General features: G+C 35.7%; 1 protein-coding gene across 2 annotated transcripts in view; it reads left to right on the forward strand.

Moving 5' to 3' along the window:
- LOC143244913 (E3 ubiquitin-protein ligase MARCHF8-like) overlaps positions 1-18,606 on the forward strand; it is a 55,206-nt gene that overhangs the window by 9,180 nt on the left and 27,420 nt on the right. The window lies entirely within an intron of this gene.

Genomic DNA, 18,606 nt, shown 5'->3' on the forward strand with positions numbered 1-18,606 from the left:
TAGTATTTGTGTATTTTACAATGTCAGGTTTTTTAAAGCTTATTTTGAGTTAAAATGATTACATCCTTTTGCCTTTCGCATCCACAGTTGAAACACGTCTGTGTTTTTGTTGTATGTAGTTCTGAAGTTACCTTGTCTTTGTGGCAAAGCTTCATTATTTTAGTTTTAGTTTCTTTTTTCCCATCATACTCATTCACATATAAATAATAACGATTCTTAATGAGTGACTATTATCTGTCTGTATGCATACATGTAAATTTTATATTCATGAAGAATATACACACACATTCACCATTACGTTTTGTTTGTAAGTGTCATTAAAGTTCACAAAAAGGACTTGACGTTTTATTGCCTTAACTGGAGTGACTAAATACAGTTTTGAAGTACAATATGAATTTTGAAATTGCTAACTAACTACCAATTATATCATACATCCGGATTTTGTTTTTGGAAGCTCTGTCTGATGGCAGATCGTGAGTTTCTATAGTGAACTTGTGCACAGCTGTTTCAAACAAACAACGACGTCATTACTAGTTCTATTGTACATCCATTTTTGTCCCTTTGGTTTGTTTTTAAAAGTTCTGTTTGACGGTAATTTCTGTTTTCCAATAAATAAAGTGCGCACAGCTCTTTCTTTTCAATCATCAGTGTAGTATTTACAAGTTCAAAACGAATATCCTTTCAGTGTTGCAATTTTATAAAAAAATCTGCTACATTATGCATACCGTGATGAAACAGTCATATCATGCTCTAGATCGCTTTATTTTATGCCATTTATTTGGATAATGATTTACTTTTTTCCAATTTCACAACATAACAGTTATGGCGCCTAACTCGCGTTTTGCAGATCGTGAGATTCATTCCTGTTATCAAACATGCACGCCCTTTCAGCCGTGGAAACGTTATAATTTAATATTTCATTCGTAAATATAGTAGCCCAAGAGTTGACAGTGTGTATTTTAATGCTCACTTGTTGCTGTCTATACAATCTATCAATTATAAATTAGGGAAAGCTAGCGAGTAACTACAAACTAATTAATAAACTATTTCCAACTTTGCAGCTTAAAACAGATTTTCCAAATACACTGTATGCCTATTCCCACTTTATAAATACGTTTTATATATAGGAATGTTTTTTATTTTGCACTAGCATAAAATATTCCACGCTCCGCTCTGTTGTTTGTGAGATTTCTCATGATTCACAGAGGCCACAACGCACCAGTCAAGTCTATATTATATTAATTACTTCTATAACTACCCCAGTGCGCCAATTCTTCAACTGATTTGTCTTTTGCCATTTTATGAATTCAGTTTAACTCTTTTTTTAAGAGCAAATAGTTTTAATTTAACTTCTTGAATTTGTTTTATTTCTGCCTGTATTTTTATTCAAATTATTTTCATTTTCCAAGTTCTCCAATACCCTATGATTCATACTTTTCCTTTCTATCGTGTGTTGCCATTTCCCAAATTTAGTTCAGTTCAACTATGTTTCTTTTAATTCTCAGATTTATATTGTTATCCCCATGTTTGTGTTTTAATTTTTTCATAGACCAATATCGTTTAAGTATTTGTTTGATACACTTCCCCAAACTTAAATTATTGAAATCCTATTTTTAAAGAAAATATTTTTATTTTTAATTTTTTTTTTACTTCTCTGATCTCATTGCAGAATCATCAATATTTTTTCCACTGTTTCGTTTGCAGTCTCACTCAAACTTAATTCAAGGTTTTGAAAGAAGTAATATTAATTTCTTCTTTTACATTATATTTTTATTGTTTGCTTATTTTATCTTACCCACTAATACAGAAAGAAATATTCAATTTTATTTGCTAGTTTTGGACCTAGCTAGCCTGGCATAGCCAGGTAGTTAGGGTGTTTGACTTGCAATCTGAGGGTCGCGTGTTCGAATGTCCTTTCCACCAAACATGATTCCTCTTTAAGCTGTGGAGGATTATAATGTGACGGTTGATACCACTATTTGTTGGTTGTAGAATAGCTCAAGGGTTAGTGGTGGGTGGTGATGACTAGCTGCCTTTCCTCTATTGTCTTTTACTGATAAATTAAGGATGACTGTTGCAGGTAGCCTTTGTGTAGCTTTGCGCGAAATTTAAAAACAACGTACGCTGTGGCCAGCGTAGTTGCTGATGTTATTTCCTGAATTTAAAAAGGATGCAAAAGTTACATATTCAGTTTGTTTGTTTTTTTTTCAAATAGATTGTTCGTGTACAATTCGAGGCTAATAGGCAGAGGATTGTATGAATTCGAGAAAAAATAAAAGTTTTCAATGCTATTGTCTTTTGATGCGACAAAATTATTTAACTATCCATTTTGATGTCATTTCCTGAACTTTTATTTATTTAGGTTTTGATGCCTGTGTTTCCCTCCTTGTTGATTTTGACTGGTTAAGAAATGTTTGGGTCTATACACTATTGAATTTGTTTTTAAATATGCCCATTTTATCCTAATTTTTGTCCAATTTTGATAGCTTTTTTACATTTTCTTTTTAAGTAGTATTTGGCAGAACCTTTGCACATTGTTCATTCAGTAAGTGAGAATTAAGAAAAAAAATAACTTTTCTATAGGCCTTCTCGGAGTAAAGCTAAGGAGCTTAAGGGCTATAGGACAAAACACTGAACAAAACTGTTTGCATGAAATTCAAAAATAATACCCTAAGTACACTCTCAGGATCTCAGTATATAAAGAAAGTTTCAGGTTTATAGTCTATTTTTTCTTTGAGCTATGGCGGTCACACGCACATATACATAGAGGCTCTCTTAGTATTATAAATTCTGGACTTTCTACACTTTTTAGTAAAATAGAATTAGGTGTTGTGAAGTCTTTGGTGGTAAAACTAACCAGTCTCAATGTACTAAATTTTAGAAAGATTATCTGTATATCTGAAGGCGAAAATTACACCGGGGACGTAACTTGTGTTTTTTGTTATCGTACAAGTTCAATTGTGATTTTAAATCAGGTTTCTATTGCCTAGTATACAGCAACCATCGTCAGTTCCAAACCTGTATACGGTTTGGCATGAATTAGACAGAAATTAACATTGTCAAATTACTTTAGTATACTGATTGTTTTGTCATCAATATGGCGTATTGTTCAGTGTCCTGATGCACTAAGACTTTTGTAAGCTGTGTTACCCAATGGAACAAAAGAAATGAGAAAAAAAAACAACAGAATTCAATTTGTTCTGTTTACCACGTTTTCAAGTGTTGTCAAATATAGTCAAATGCCTATTTATATTTCCGAGGGTCGCGGGTTCGAATTTCCATCACACCAAACATGCTCCCTCTTTCAGCCGTAGGGGTGTTATAATGTGACGGTTAATTCCACAATTCGTTGCTAAAAGAGTAACCCAACAGTTGGCAGTGGGTGGTGATGACTAGCTGCCTTCTCTGTAGTCTTACACTACAAAATTAGGGACGACTAGCGCAGATAGTTTTCGTGTAGTTTTGTGCGAAATTCAAACCAAACCAAACTTATTTATATTTATGAACTTGTGTTATAGGTGAATCTCATGTAACGTTATTTCATTTTATAAAGTTATATCTTTCAATATGAATAAGTTTATGCCACATTAAAGGGATGTTAACATTGTGCTAAACGAGCCCATGAAATTATAAACATGCGCAAACTATATAATCTTCCAGGAAACGACAGTAATTATTATTCAAAGTGAGGTTTGAAAGCCCGCTTATTCAATCCGCATTTCACCATCTGCTATTCGTTTACCGTATTTGTTAAGTACAAAATTCTGGTCTCTTGACCTCGGCAAGAATTTGCCCCCACTCAACAAATTAAATATCAAATGACGATGGTGCACCAGGAATGGGCAAGTACATCTACAAAATTTATTGCGAAAATTTTCATGCTTCCAAGAAAATCTGTGCTTTCTATTGAACTGTACATTTTTTTAAGGTATCCAACAAGTGAGTGAGTGTTACTAAACCCCCACCATGCCGATTGCTCGACATTAAACACAAGGGCTTGTAACGCTAAAATTCGCTGTGGTGGGTAAGGCGTAGATAGCCTATAATGTAACGTTGGGCTCAAAAAAATAAAAAAACTGAATACCATATATCTGAAGGAACCTTTCCAGTGTTTTGAGAATATTTGTATAAAATTGGGTTACATGTGACAAATCATAAACTTACACACACGTACCAAATTATTAATTACATTTTAAAATATTTAATTGAAAATTAAATATTAAAGCCGGTTTAATGCTACTGACACAGAAATTAATGGCATGACCAGGTGGATTAAGGCGTGCGACTCGTAACTTAGGGTCGCAGGTTCGAATCCCTGTCGCACTAAACGTCCTCGCCCTTTCATCCGTGGGAGCGTTATAATGTGTCAGTCAATCCCACTATTCGTTGGCGGATGGTGGTGCTGACTAGCTGCTTTCCTTTTAGTCTTACACTACTAAATTAGGGACGGCTAGCACAGATAGCCCTCGTTTAGCTTTGCACGAAATTCAGAAACAAACAAAAATTATTCTAGAATAGCCCTTCAAAACCTAAAAACATAGGTACTTTTTTTAGCGCATTTATAAATTTTCAGTGTACAGTTCTACACAAAACATAATTTAATGTACATAGAATGGAGAAGCCACCTATTCGAGTCATAGTAAACAACCACTAGAAAAAGAATACGATAGCTCTGTTGGTATTGGCTTAAAATAACTATTAACATGAAAAGAGCATCAACGTCGTTAAGTATAGTATTTGTTGGTTAAAGCTAACATAATAGATCGTAGCTTTCGCCATCTGATGTCAGTTAAGAGAAATTATAATAAGTGAAAGAGCATCAGCAATATTTAGAGACGTTTTCTGTAGTTTATTATGTTCTGTACGTAATAAGTTTGTTTACAAGTTATTTCATTATTTGGCGCACTTAAAGTTAACTTTGAAAATCAAAATAACAAAACGTGTTTGAACATCTTAATAATAATTTTCCAGGCTTAAATTGGTATCATTTACAATGCACATTTTACAATATCAGCTTATTGTGTTTTCCTAAAACAAACCAACCCGTTATAATTATAAGTGACTTAGCACTTGTTACCCAAAGAATCTTCTATGCATTAAATCTAAATACATTTGCTTAAAATGAGCTAAGACAAATATACACCAATATTTTCCAGTTTTAGTTTCCAAACATATTTTCTCCAGTCATGTTTTACTGTACTTTGTAGTGTGTGATTTGTGCTATCACAAATCACAGCCGATAAAACGCGTCATTTAGATATGTTTATGGTTATTGATCAATCGTACTAATCACATAGCCAATGAAATAACCCGATTGGTTTCATTATGACTGACTCGGATTGGAGTTTCTAAATAACTGCATCTTCTTGCTACCAAAATAACTACTTTCGTTCGGTCATTTACTAGTTTGTTTGTGTAATATTTAATAGTTATTTCGATTTTGCTTTGAGGCAGTACGATGAGAAGCATGAAAGTAGGATGAAAAACAGATAAATTATACTCATGAATACATCAATAATTGTTTAACAAGTATAATAGAACCTTGTATTATTGTTACCGTCAGGGGTGTGTAAACTATATTGAATCCTGCTATAATGTACGTAGCGTGTATAGTTACTAATATAATGTGGCGTCATTTATTGAAAACATGAAAAACAAAATAACTCTGGGTATTCTAATAAAAGTACTCTTCGTCATAACAGTAATACGAGTTTCATTAGAACTGTACATGATGATTTGATTATATCTTTATTTATGTAATTCTTAAATGTGGTACTGATAAACTGGAGTTATAAAAACTGTCATTATTATTTTTTCAATAAACAGTTCCAGTTTTAATACATCAAAACATTACAGTTTACATCAATAAAACGTTTGAAACTTTTAAGCTCTGTACAGTAAACCATTTTGGTAGAGTGAGTTGTGGTGACTGAGGAGCACAAACCGAACACTTTTCCCTTACAGTACTTCCAAGAAAAAAAATCGTTTAAAAACATTCAGTATTTTCACTTAATTCTTTGCAATGACATATGAATATTACTATTCGTAATTAGTAGTACGAACATCCGCCCATAGGGGAGAGTGTTTCTGCCAGTGTTAATAAATATCAAACGTTCAGGTTTACTGAAACTGAGAGGCCATGCAGGTAATATGTTTTTTCAGAAACTAGATTACACGGGAGAAAAAAAAAAAAGATTTTTCAGATGTCCCAAGTGTCCAAACTTGCTCGTCCTTTCGACCATGGGGGTGTTATAATGTATGGTCAATCTCCTCTATTCATTCGTAAAAAAGTAGCCCAAGAGTTGGCGGTGGATGGTGATGACTAGCTACCTTTCCTCTAGTCTTATACTGCTAAATTAGGGACGGCTACTGCAGACAGCCCTCATGTAGCTATGCGCAGAATTGAAAACAAACATACGAAGTGTAATTGCAAAGCAAAAGCCAGACGTCTTGGAACAAATGTTGTCCCTCCCCCCACTGGCATGAAGATATTCAAGATTACTTGTATGAAACTAGTATCATTTTTCAGACATGATAATAAGTCAAATTTTATTTGTTTCCTGTCAGAATAAAGGCTGAAAATATGTATATGTAATAGTATTTTGTCACATGTACAAGTGTGTGTGGTGTATGTCTACCAATGCAACAGCAATGCATATAAGATTATATATACCACTAGCTTTCTCACTTGTCTCAGTGGTGCACAGATTATGGCCCACAAAAGTAATTTGGCCAACAGGAATATTTTATCTTGCTATGTGAGATATAATGGCTAAATCCAAAGAAATGATCCTGCTAATCAAAGAAAAAAAACACACACTAAGCTTTAAGCTTATACACATAAATCTATAATAAACATTAATTCAAAAGTAAAGCGAACAAAATTTCGAATTCATTGCCTACCTTCTTTGCATAAATATAAATATCTTTTTATTGTCATTATTTTCAAACTAAAGGCTAACTCATTAATTCGTTAGGCTATACAAGAAAGATGATGCCAATGAACTTGTGTGTACGTGATACTCAACGCATTTGGTGGAGGACGAGTTCCTTTTATTTTTGTTCTGTTTTACTTCACTTCTCGTTCTTTCCAAAAGTACGAAAGTGAAACATGTTGTAATTAACTTGAAAATAAACAAATAATAAAGTTAACAGTAAAATATTCATTTATTTATTTAGGAAAATTCACCAGTATTCCTTCTACATATTATTGGTTCAGAAGTTCTGCAGGGGTATCATTACCCTTTTAAGAATGTGCACATGTACACTTTTGATGTTGTTTAAACTAATACTGAATCACATTAATGTACTCACTGCTATTGAGTTTATCTACTGTTAGTTTATTTTATTGTTATTAAAATAATACTATATAACAGACTCGTATATAATCTGGCATTGCATTATTAATGTGTGTGTTTTCTTATAGCAAAGCCACAGCGGGCTATCTCCTGAGTCCATCGAGGGGATTCTTTATTAGTCTAGATATACTAAATTTGATAATTACTGTCTTTGCAATATTAACTACGTTTTTGTTTCTTTTCTTTCTTGGGATTATTATTTCTATTGAACTCCTCCCCTTGTAGACACTTTCTTTTCAGTTTATTGGACACTCCATCTCTTATATTTAGTGTCTTTTGCTTTATTTGTATCACATTTAACATTTTTACATTTCTCTGGACAGTATAAATATTGTTTTACTTTTTCGTTTTTCGACGCATAAAATTTTCCTATTGAACTTTTCCCCTTGTAGACACTTTCTTTTCAGTTTATTGGACACTCCATCTCTTATATTTAGTGTCTTTTGCTTTCTTTGTATCACATTTAACATTTTTACATTTCTCTGGACACTAAATGTTGTTTTACTTTTTCTTTTTTCGACGCATAAAATTTTGGTTGTATTATGGGGAAAGCTACTGCAAGATATTCGAAAGTGTAAATAGTAACGTATCGAATGCAGACAAAGGTGGTTTAATTACACCATGTAACAAAATTTTTATTTTTCTTATTCCTGGGCAGAAAGTGTTATTTCCCAATTGCTTATGCCTAAAGTAAATGAGAAAATAACTATTTTTTACTTCAAACCTTGCTTTTGTGACCTGGGTAATGAAATTTTCAAATTTAACCATTTTCCAGAACTTTACAGGTAGATTCAGTGCTGAGTAGCTGATAGAGAATTTTCTCGAACTTGCAAGAATTCTCAAGAACTTACTAGAATGTTGTAGAACTTTCCATAGTAATATATATATATACAGGTGCTCACCACTTCAGTTTAGTTCTAGCTGCCTAAGTGAACACGTAGATCTATCTGATTTTATTAGAGATGGCATCAAGAAGCTGCAAGCATTCTCCAGACGCATTCTGCTATGTATGTGGCCAATTTATCAAGACAAGAGCGAAAAAGTACTCTGTGACAGCATCTGCTACAATGTGTGAAGCGTACAAGGCATATTTCGGCATGCCTGTCGGGGATCAAGATAAACCCTGGGCACCTCATTTTACTTGCGAGTACTGCAAAAAAACAAATCTCTAGAAGGTAAGACGGACAATTTTTGCTTGCTTGAATAGTAAGATTTTATATTTATATAAATTTTAGACCTTTTAAAATTTAATTATCTTTTTTTAATTTCTTATAGTATAGAAAAAATATCACATGTAAAATATTTTGCATGAGCCTCTTACACATTAGTTGTGGATGAAATAAGTTTATTCTTCATAATAACAATTTTATTTTGCTCTTTTGCAGGATGGAGCAGAGGGAAAAAGAAAACCATGAAGTTCGCTATTCCAAGAATTTGGCGTGAACTCGAGCAAATACTACTACTGCACGGTGTACCCTTCCAAATGTCGAGCCGGCAAGAATGCATCTGCTCTCATGTATCCAGATCTTCCATCATCCATCGCTTCAGTGCCACACTGCCATGAGCTCCCTGTACCCACTGCGCCAGAGAGAAAACAGCCATCCTCAAAAGAGAGCAGCAAATCAGAAGAGGAGGTAGACGTTGAAGATCCAGATTACAATTTCAGAGGTGCAGCTGATGAGAGAAACCAATACTATCCTAACCAAAGAGACCTCAATGAGTTGATCAGAGATCTTGGTCTTACAAAGTCGAATGCCGAGCTTTTGACATCTAGACTCAAGGAGTGAGATGAAAGTGTGCAAGTCGCAAGTTAGAGGAAGCGTCATCGACAATTTTCAAACTTCTTCACTCGTCAAGATGGGCTCTGCTTTAACCACAATGTATCCGGACTGTGCGAGGCAATTGGAATTGCCTGTAACCCGAACGAATGGCGCCTCTTCATTAATGGCTCATCCAGAGGCCCAAAGCTGTGCTACTCCATAACGGGAATAAGTATCCGTCTCTTCCCTTGGCTCATTCGGTGCACCTCAAAGAGGAATACAACAGCGTCCAGACTTTGCTAGAAGCCTTGAAGTACGATGAGTATGGCTGGGAGATTATTGGAGACTTCAAAATGGTGGCATTTCTGATTGGTCTCCAAGAAGGCTTTACCACTTTTCCCTGTTATCTTTGCCTTTGGGACAGCAGGGACACCGCAGCGCACTACAACAGGAAGTACTGGCCTCAACCGCACAATGTGGGGAGGCACAATGTCAAGTGTGAGCCACTAGTGGACCTCCAGAAGGTGTTATTCCCACCATTGCACATAAAACTGGATCTTATGAAACAGTTTGTCACAGCTCTTGATCAGGAGTCTGCAGCCTTCAAGTGCCTTCGAGACTTCTTCCCTAAGCTGTCTGAGGTAAAGGTCAAAGCTGGTGTCTTTGTTGGACCACAAATAAAGAAGATCCTGGAATGCATAGAATCCCCCAAGAAAATCAGTTGGAAGGAAAAAAAACTTGGGGCAGCTTTGTTGCAGTGGTTTGGAGCTTCTTGAATAATCACAAGGCCGAAAATTATGTGGAACTGGTTCAGGCTCTGTTGAATAACTACAGCAAAATGGGCTGCAGGATGTCCCTGAAAGTCCATATCCTTGACGCTCATCTTGATAAATTCAAGGAGAACTTGGGGTATAGAACGGGGTATTGCTCCTCTCAGAAGAGCAAGGGGAGCGCTTCCACCAAGATATACTGGACTTTGAACGCCACTACCAAGGAGCGTATAACGAAAACATGATGGGATACTATATTTGGGGGCTAATACGTGAAAGTTATTTACATTACTGTCGCAAATCCCGAAAACCTACTCACTTCTAAACACTTTTTTATAACTTTAGTATAAATACATGTAAGTCTTGATTCATATGTTGTTTTATTCAGACCTTATGTAAATGAAAATGTGCAAATTTGCCCGTTTTTACATAAAAAATAGGTTAATTTCTAAATTTCATTATCCAGGTCACAAAAGCAAAGTTTGAAGGGAATAATGGCCATTTTGTGTACTTTTACAGCGTAAACACTTAAGAAATAACCCATACTATCCAGGTACAAAATTTGTGTTACACAGTGTAATTTTTCTTTGATAAAAAAGAACGATAGAGAGGAACAAAGAAAAGTTATAGTAATTTCAGGTTTTTAAAACTGTCAGTTTTCTTCTGTGGCAATATTTCAAATTAAGTCCAGTGTATTTGCTAGATAAGGCATATCGTATATCTGTTAATTACTTTCATTAAAAATATTGATTAAACTGTTTTGTACATTGAATGTTATCTTTTCATTTGGTTTCTTGTTTATTATTATTATTATGGCCTCGTTATAGTTATGATGTACTGTTGGCTTAATATAAAATTTAAGTTAAACATAAATAAATATAACCTCACTAAACCACCTGAGATAACACTGGAATTATGGCTGAAACAATTCTTAAACAGCGACAATATTCAACTGATGAAACGCCAAATTTTAATCTTTACAGGTATGAAATGAACAAACAATTAATTAGCCATAGTGGTCGCTAGATGGATTTTCAATTTCATTTTGAGTTTGTGACTTGCTCTGATCGGACGTTAGTATTAATTAACCATACATAGTTCGTCTTAACCTTTAATTCTTCACACGTGAGTTTTTTTTCCCTGACGTAAATGTTAAATTTCTCCGGAGAAACAGTAACGCCCGAAGTTAATTCACTGAAGTTTGTAATGTTCGGAATCTATCAACGTTCTTGAAGAAATATGTGTAGTTTTTTGATTAATAAGCATTTGTCACAATTATAACTTCCGAGGCTTATTACTGATCCGTAGCTGACCAATAATATATATGTTATTGGCTCTCGGCGTGTCGATTTATAAATTTTAAGAGATGTTCTCGAAAGTTCATTTGGTAACAATATTCGAAGATACGTTAGTGCTTTCGTAAAACACAATGTTGATTCTTACTCTCGAGAATCTTCTACAAATTTAGAGGACAGGCAGGACTAGCGCAATATGCGTCTAACAATATAAGTCGCATACATTTCTAAATATATATTAAACTGAAACAAACGTATATATTAAAATAGTATTAATTCCGTTACAAGATTGATGCATAGGAAGTAAGGTAGTGATTAGAAATGCCCATTAAAACTATAAAATGCAAAACTGAAATTTTGTACGCATCCCCCGCATGTTTACCACTTTTGGTGAAGATCCACACGCTGCAAAGTAATTACGTGGACATACGACAGATGATACTATTATATTTATATAGATAAGCTAAAAACATCTTAATTCCAGTGTAAATGATGTTATCATTGCCCCTTAAATTTAGCTTTCTTTCAAATAGCTGGTATGTTTTAAAAAAGATTAAATACTGAGTGAAGCAGGGATTACCAATCAATAATGCATGACTCTAACATGTAGATGCTTAATGCTTTGTACATTATACAGTCGTGTCTTTAAGGAGCCAACCCTATATTATGTATGAAGTGAAGGAGTTAAAAAATCAATACACATAATATGAAATTTAATTACACACATACTGCAAGAATAATTACTTTTAAAGACACGAGGATTTATTTAAAGCGATGTTTCGGACATGTATGTTTTATTTAAAAAGAATGCTTTCTTACTAGTAATATTTTGTAGGTGCTTAATGAGATTTACATCGGCTTGGGCATATACTTGCCCGTCGTTATGAATTATATGTAGAGAGAATTCAGTTACATAGAAACTATAGGTGTTCGCTATATTTTCAAACAAATCTCCACGACAATATCCTGCTGCAACTTAACATTTAACATCTGTAACTAATGTGATCAAATAGTCAATAGCGACAGTAGATCATTATGAGCCATATCAGTTAGTTACTAATTATGTTTATTATCATTGCAATGTATGAAATTAGCTACCGTATTTAGTAGTTTTTTCCCATATTTGGGAATTTTAAAAACCTGCAAATAGGGATCGAAAAGATTAAGGAAAGGTAGTAGAGATACTGTAGATATTACTTACTCAAACTACAAATTCCTATTTTGATTCCAACAAATATAATTGTAGGTAAGAGCGTGGAGCCGGAATAGGGGTTCTAAGTTTGATAATGTCTATAGTATCTTCAGCTTTGTCTCTCTATTTTATTATGATCTTTATTTGCAAGGTTTTTAAATTTTTATTTATCTTGTGTATATTATTATTTAATTATAACAAACTTGTTTTATAGCCTATCAGTAGGATATCTACAATTAATAATAATTAATTTAAAACAGTTATTTTAATTTTCTTTCAAACCGTTTTGGACAACATGCTGAAATGTTGAATAGTATTCCCAGAATGTTAATGTATTATGAACTACCAAAGTGAAATTATCCTATGAATAAACTAGTAGACAAATTCAGTGGTTTCCTAATTTTGTAGCAATTTTCGTTTTGTATCATGGTAATAAAATGTATATTCAAAAATTGTATGGCCTGGCACATGCCCAGGTGGTTAAGGCACTTGACTCGTAATCTGAGGGTCGTGGGTTCGTATCCCCGTCCCACCAAACATGCTCGCTCTTTCACCCGTGGGGGCTTTATAATGTGACGGTCAATCCCACTATTCGTTGGTAAAAGAGTAGCCCAATTAAAAATTGTATTTAGGTTGGAATTAATAAACAAAATTTTTGAAGGTAAAGTAAAAACTTAAGCTTCGTATATATTTAGATTCTTTTATTGCTAACGTTTTTGACGAGAAGCTTATAAGTATATTTTTTGAAATAAATAAACTTATGTTTTAGCAGAAACATATGCACACCTGTTAATTATTTTTGGTATTGTTAGATAAATGTGTAATTTTTGTGCTAAATTGAACCCCGTAATTTAATGTCATAGATCTGTAAACTTACCGTTGATTATTTGGGGAGCTTTTATATAAGATACTTATAAAATTAGTTAAATAAATCAAGCTAAGAGGGGGAAATGTAATGTTTAGTGATTTGATGAATTGTTACTTTGAAAGTTAATATTTCTTATCTGGAATTTCTCACAACGATATCTTATTTTATTATTGTATTATTGTATTAGATTTGTTAGTTTTTAAAGTAGAATCTGTTTTCAGAAGTTACGCCAAATCCTGTATTTTAGTACACCGAAATTAAACGGAAAAAAATTAATGTGTCGAACAATTGAATGAAGTTTCGAAAAATGAGATAAGTCGTATGCAGTTTCTGATGTCATGTTGCAATATTCTACTTATTGTGGTGTAGTTTGCAGATGCTACTGGCTCTGAAAAATGGCCAGTGCAGTTTGAAGATCAGTGCTTTGAGTTCATAGTCGAAAGACTGTGGATAACAAATGTATTTAAGTAAAACTTATGACCTCTTATTTGCGTTAGTTTACCCAACTGTAAAAGGAGTGCTAGTTAGTCGCTTGGAGTTGGTCTTTGATGGACTGGCATTCTGTCCAGCCAGAATGTTATAATACTCATTCGCTTGTGCCACTCGAACCAGGAATGAATCGCCGAGCTCATGTGCCTTTCAGATTAACTGGAAAGACTGTATTCCCATTTCATATAAAATTGCACCATTTGCTTGGTAATCATTTTGTTTTGGTTGATGTATCCCTTTAAATGTGTCAGTGTCATATGCTGGTGAAGGTAGATGGTTTCTGACGGAAGCGAATACTGATTGAAATACTGAAAAGTACAAATATAAAGTAAGAGATATTTCATTTTCACGTATCTAGAGCCACAGAAGATAGATTTTGAACACACGATTAGAGAGCTTATATTCACATTATTCATCTTCGAAAATGTTGTGGAAGGTAAATTACTCCTTTAGGAACTGCTTTTCTACTGCTTTTGAACTTTGTTACTGAAGTGATTATCATAACCAAAATTTAAAGAACAGACTCAATAAGTTTTAAAAAATCAAGGATATGAGTTTGAGCCCAACAGACTAACACACAGTTTGTCAAAAGGTTTCCACAGAAAACCCCTCGGTATGTGTTTGTCGTGCATGGTGGCTGGTGAAGGGGAGAAGGAGATCCTGGTGGTTGAGTGGTCCAACCTTAACACACCACTTTGGCCTTGAATTCCTGTAGACGAGCGGCCATGGGATGGCCCAATAGGGCCAATCGGCTGGTCCACCTGGGGTAGGGTCAACCAAGTAGCAGAGTTGAATGTTCTCAACAGGTGTGGTGGACTTTGTATCTAATTCTGGTGTTTAAGTATGGTGCTCATGAAACCTTAGCATTGCTGCAGTGTCCTTGTTTGGCATTGTAGTGCGTCCCCTTGTAGGGCTCCATGGTAGATGCCAAAACATTGTTTTTCACTATTTTATTTAAATTTTTATTTGGAGGATCCATAAAGAAGAAAAGAGTCAATAGGTAAACAACGATGTCTTGAAGAGTCAGAGCAGCAATCTGCAGCATCTATAACACCTGCACCTCATTTTCTTATATTGCATTTCTTTGAGACAAACCTTTTGGGCAAATGTCTCCCTTTTTTATTCAGAAGGAATTAGTCAGTCAAAAAAAGCTTCACTTTGGTGATATATTGGTGGAAACATCCACATCTAAACACATTGATATCCTTTTACATTCAAAGGCGATTGGGGGTATACCCATTGAGGGTACGCCCCATGCTACTTTGAATTCGTCACGCAGAGTTACTGTTGAGAGGGATTTGAAGAACATCTGCGAGTCAGAGATTCTCGCTGGTTTCTCCATCCAAAAAGTTTGTGCAGTGAGGCCTATCTCCGTTTGCCAGGATGGAATTATGATGCCGACCAATATCCTCATTTTAACATTTACATCACCGCCTTGCCACCGTCAAGGCAGGTTATTTTAATTGTAAGGTACAGCCACACATTCCAAACCCTCTCATATGTCTCCAGTATCAGTGGTTCGATCACTCGAAGACAACATGTAGTTTCTTGACGTGTGCTCCTTGTGGTGTCAAGGACTACGATGCTTATGAGTGTGAAACGGACCATCACTGCGTCAATTGCAATGGTTCTCACCCATTCTACTTTCGTTCATGGTTGGAAGACGATTCAAAACATTACTTACCCTAAGGCTGGAAAGTTGCTGTCCACCACTTCATCTCGGACGTATGCTGCTACACTTCGTTCTATTACTACAGCGAGAGTGCAGATGGATCTTTCTGTGCCTCCAAAATAATCGCTCTCAAACCATATGAAAAGACTTTTGACCTCCATGGTTAAAAACGGTGAATCAACGTCAACATCCATCTCTGTCCCTGACATTCCCAGCAAACCCTAAAATCCACTTCCTTTAGTTCTGGGTACGGGCATTTCCTCAAGTACATTTTCTTCTCCAGCCCCAAAATGCAAAGTGATAATTCATTTACGTTCTCACTCTCAAGAATCCTCTTCTATCAACAAAGACCTGCCCAAACGATTCAGGGCAGGATCCACGGAGGTCGACAGGCCTCCCTCGAATAAAGAAAAAAGGCGTGGTTGAAAACAGAAGGGCTCTACACCCAATTCGCCTACACATAAAAAATGGTCACCTTGATAAAATAGAACTGTCGAGGGTTATATTCTAAACTGGATGGCATCAAAGCACTGATTGCTTCCTACCATCCTGCATGCCTTTTCTTACAGGAAATATTTCTGAAACCTGCTGATACAGTTACATTTCAGCAATTTTCATTGTACAGAAATGACAGGCTGTGTGATAGACTAGTGCATAGAGAGGTAGCACTGTTGCTTGGTCAGCATGTGCCCATCATATCTTTGCCACTCGACACACCCTTGGAGGCCCTAGACATCCGTGATTTCTTTGGTCATACCACTACTGTTTGTTCTCTCTCTGTTTCCTGAAGAGACCAATGATCAACCATATTTTGGTGCTCTCATTGAACAGTTGCCATCTCCCTTTTAAATCCTGGGAGACTTTAATGGACGTAATCGCCTCTGGGAAGGTACTGATATTGATCACAACCTTTTTTTTTTCAATACTGGTTTTTATACTTATTTTCATGCACCTAATCAGTCCTTTACTGCAATTCATCTTTCAATTTGCTCCCTTCAGTACTCTTTCACTTTTCATGGAGGGTTAACAATAACCCACTAGGCAATGATTATTTTCCTATAATTTTGAGAGAGACTGTATTATACAGGCAGCTGCTCAATATATTCCTAAAATTTCCTATATTTTTCCATGATATCTTCGTCCGTGGTGGAATCCTGTCTGCAACATGGCACAGAAGGCATAAAAACGGGCCTGGGATACTTTTCATAGGTATCCCACACTCTCGAACCACATTGTTTACCAGCAGGCCCGTGCACATGCTCAGTGTATAAGACATCAAATTCAGAAGAAATCTTGGATTAAGTTCAGAGCCAGTATTTCTTCTGCCACCAGTTCTAAAATCATATGGAACAAGATTCAAAAGGTTAGTAGGCAATATAATTCCGTCACCATCTCAATCTTGCTTTCTGATGGCCAGGAAGTAGCTGATCCCCAGAGTATCGATGCTATTGTCCTACCTTTCTCTAAGCCTGGGAAGGATTACAAGATTCCTTCAAACTACCGTCCAATTGCTTTGACGAGCTGGCTCTGTAATACCATAGAGAGGATGGTTAATGCTCGTCTTGTTTGGTTCCTTGAATCAAACAACCTCCTCTCGCCCACCCAGTGTGGATTCCAACGACAGTGCTCTACCATGGACCACCTTGATTCGACTTGAAACGTTAATCAGAAGTCTTTCTCAAATGACAACATCTTGTATCAATATTCTTTGGCCTTGAGAAGGTTTATGATGCCACATGGAGGTATGACATTTTGCGAGACCTCCATTTATATGGTTTACGTGGTCGTTTGCCAATTTTTATTAAAATTGTTGATGAACAAGCGACTCCAGGTTTGTGTGGGTTCGACACTTTCCCGTTCTTTTCTACAGGAACTAGGAGTCCCTCAAGGCTGTGTTTTGAGTGTCACACTTTTCAGTATAAAGATTAATGCCATCACTGAACAACTCCCTCTTACCTCAGCCTTGAAGATGCGGGATCCCTTTCATCATCAGGGACTTCGCCTCTGCACTGGAGCTTTTGGCGCTTCCCCAGTTCAGAGCTTATACACAGAGTACTGTCTGTTATTTGCTGAACATATTTCGAACCATTCTTCCATTTCTATTTATACGGATGGTTCGAAATCAAGTGACTCTGTGGGCTCTTCCATGGTTTATTGTGTTGCAGTTGTTGCGTGCAGAATCCCCTTTCCAGTTTCTGTGCTCACTGTTAAACCATGTGCCATTTCTCTTAGCCTGGATCACATAGAAGTTAAGCAGTTTCCAAATTGCATTATTTATACTGACTCGCTTACATCTTTACTAGCCCTGAAATCGCTTCACGTTACTTCTCACCCTGTTTTCGTCGATATTTAAAACCGACTGGTTCATTTCTCTTCAACACCTACTTCAGTTCTTCTGGACACCAGATCACGTTGGTATTCGCGGGAACGGGCTCACCGACACCACAGCTAAATCCGCCTGCTCTGGCACTATCACTGCTGTGCCTGTTCCATACATGGACTATGGTCTTGTATTCAAGGTTTGGCTCCGTGCCAGCTGGCAGTCGACTTGGAGTGAACAACGTGACAACAAGCTTTTCCAAGTAAAATCCTCTATTGTACTTTGGCCGTCTTGCTTCCGTAAAGATCGGAAAGAGGAAGTTGTCCTAACTAGACTACGCATTGGTCAGTTTTTCTTAACTCATCGTTTCCTTTCATCTGGGACTGATGCACCAATGTGTTGTCTGTGTGACACTCGGGTCACAATAAGCCACATTTGACTTTCTTGCTGTTGTTACGACTCAATGATATTTTAAACATGTTTTATCCCAAGGTTTAGCCATAACGTTAGACAGTATCGTTGGCGATTGTGACACTGTCCACCTTAGAAATGTTTTTAGTTTTTTAAAGACCATTAATGTTGTTCATGATATTTAAGCTTTTAATTTATGTATTAGACTTTTTTTAATGTGATTCCCTTTTAAGAATTAAAGTACAACTAGTTCAATTTGAAATTAGAAAATGGCCGTAACGCCAAATAACTCGAAACCTGGACTGGAAAGGCCAACTTCAGATGACTGACACTGCTGTTTGAACTGCCCATTAGTCATCCTGGCAAGTTATGATAATTAAAAATTATGCTACAGGAATCCTTTAGAACTTGTATTACTGCAGTTTCTTTCTTACAGCTGTAAATTAGATATAAACATTCGATTTAATGCTA

Source organism: Tachypleus tridentatus, chromosome 2, assembly GCF_004210375.1.
Source record: "Tachypleus tridentatus isolate NWPU-2018 chromosome 2, ASM421037v1, whole genome shotgun sequence".
Lineage (NCBI taxonomy): Eukaryota > Metazoa > Arthropoda > Merostomata > Xiphosura > Limulidae > Tachypleus > Tachypleus tridentatus.